Consider the following 2,378-nt stretch of genomic DNA (forward strand, 5'->3'; position numbering starts at 1 on the left):
CCGCGAGCTCGGGCCGGGCCTGGGGAGGGTAAGGGGGCTGCGGCGCCGACACGCTCCTCGCCTGGGCGGAAAACGACGCAGTTCGACCGCTGAGAAAACTCCGGAACGTGCAATGTCTTCCCTCGCAATCTCAGTGGACGGGCCTTGCTCCCCAATTCCAACGGGCCCTGACACTGGGGCGCTCCTTCTAGGTCCCCTTTCCCTGGGGCGCGGCTCAGGTGGGTCGGCGGCTAGTCCAGAAGCAGATANGCGCTCGAGCTGGAAGGCAGCCGCCGGCTCCGCTTCTGTCCCACCCCCAGCACCGCTTCCTGGGTTTTCGGGTCCGGGGAAAAAGCATAGGCTTCCCTAGCCGCGGTCCGAACCTTCGGTCCTTTCACCTTCTGGTCCAGAGCTGGGGTCCAGGTCTCAAATGCTGCGCCCGTGGATGGAGGTACGCACAGACCCGGGGGCTTTTCTCTGGGGTGTGGCCCGGGAATTGGCAAAAGTCCTTGGGCTTCCAGAGGAAAGTGACCTGACCCAAAATGGGACAAGGTGGAAGAAACCTCAGTTCACAAAGTCCGACCTAAATCGTTGCGCAGACGGGGACACTGAGGCCCAGAGAGAAAGGCCGTCCCAAGGACCTAGAGCGGCCCTCACCCTCTGCTCATCTCCCCGAGGCGCTGATGTTGGCTGCCAGGCTTGGGGGCTGACTCCAAGCTCCCGGCGCGCTCCCCGACGTGGTCTGCTACGCCCCGTACGTTTTCCCCTCCACCAAGTCTTCCTAGAAGCTAAGGTCCAGGCGTGGGTGAGGCACCCATGCTCCGACTCCGTCGGCCCTCTCCGACGGAACCCTCGGTTCAAGCCTGAGCCAGTGCGACCCGCCGGCGGCATCTGGAAGGGACTCGAGGTTCCGGGACCCTAACCCGGGAGCTGCGCTCGCTTCTCTGCAGCGCTGCCCTCTGCTGGCGCCAGGCCCGACGGTCGCGCCTTCTGCCTGGCGCAGCCTCCTCTGGGCATCAGCCTCCAGGCGCACCCGGGCTCTGGGTCTGAAGGCCCGCAGTTGCCGCCTTCTTTACCCTACGCCCGGATGCAGACACGGGGATGCCGGAGACCAGTGGCCGGCACTGGGCAGGCGGAGGCCGGGGGGCCACGGCGGCCAGGTGTGAGGATGGCTTAGCAAAGGCCAAGACCCCACTGTGGAAGGAGTTCTTTGCCAAGGGGTTGTGAGGACAGTGAACTCCTTATGGGAAGGCCAGGTCCCCGACCTTCCGTGCAAGTCCCCGGTGCTGCGGAGAAAGCCTGGAGGGTCCGATCCCTCCAGCTAACCCGTGAGCCCGAACCATGCCCCGAGGGTCCAGAGAACTCGGCTCTGTTATAAGAACCTGACATTGCAGGGGGGGAGGCGTCCCTATGATGCCCCTCCCGTGTCAGGGGCTGGAGTCGAGGCTTGAGGCCCCCCCCAGGAGTCAGCAAAGCCCCCGGAAAGCGGTGGCCTTCCCTCCTGGGCTCAGCAGCAGCTCCTCTAGGGAAAGAGACCGAGAGACACGGTGCTGGCGCCCGGGTGCCTCGGAACCTCAGCGCAGAAGACATCCTGGTGGGCTGGGGGAGGGAGGCAAGTAGGGAGGAAGGGAGAGCTGAGGGAGGCCAGAAGAGAAAGAAGGCAACCAGGAGGCCAGAAGGGAGGAGGGCAGAAGGCTGCGGAGCTTCCCTAGGTGGCGGCGGCGCGGAGGGGCTGGGAGGCGGGAGCCTCGCCTGCGGCTGCCAGCAGTGTCTGAGAACGTTCGCTTTGGAGCCGGGCTGCTCCCACTCACTGCCGGGGGACCCCTTTCGGCTCCCCGCCTCCCCGCGTTCATCAGCAAAGCCTATTCCGGGCAACCCGCGGCTAGAGGGGATGTCCGTCCCTGGCCCCCCCAGAGGAGAGGCGGGAGGCGGTGGCCCAGGACCCTTTGCGGGCAGGGCAGCCTCAACGTGGGCCGCGCCCCGCCGCCCAGCCCTCTGCGCCCGGGAAGAGTTTCACACTCGGCTTGAGAGCAGCGAGCGGGGCGGCAGGAGCGGCCCGTTTGAGGCGAAGCGCCGTCTGCAGCGGGCGGGGGGCGCGGCCTGCGTTCTGGAGCTGGGAGCTCCGGGGAGCCGGGGCCGGGCCGCGAGGGCCTGCGCGCAGAGGGGAGGGGAGGGGGGTGCCGGGCCTGCCTGGCCGGGAGGAGCCGCGCAGAGCCGGCCTGGGACACTGGGTGAGCGCGGGGCCGGAGGGGCCCCCGGCCAGGCCTCCCCTCCGGCNAGCCCCTCACCCCTCCGAGCCGGCGGGTTCCCGGCGTTTAAAGCCTTACTAGGCGTGTAATAGCAGTTGACTCAAAAAGAAGGGGTTTAAAATTCATTTAGTTAACTTGGGCTTGGCCAGC

Source organism: Crocuta crocuta, unplaced genomic scaffold (genome assembly GCF_008692635.1).
Source record: "Crocuta crocuta isolate KB4526 unplaced genomic scaffold, BGI_CrCroc_1.0 scaffold35, whole genome shotgun sequence".
Taxonomy (NCBI): Eukaryota; Metazoa; Chordata; class Mammalia; order Carnivora; family Hyaenidae; genus Crocuta; species Crocuta crocuta.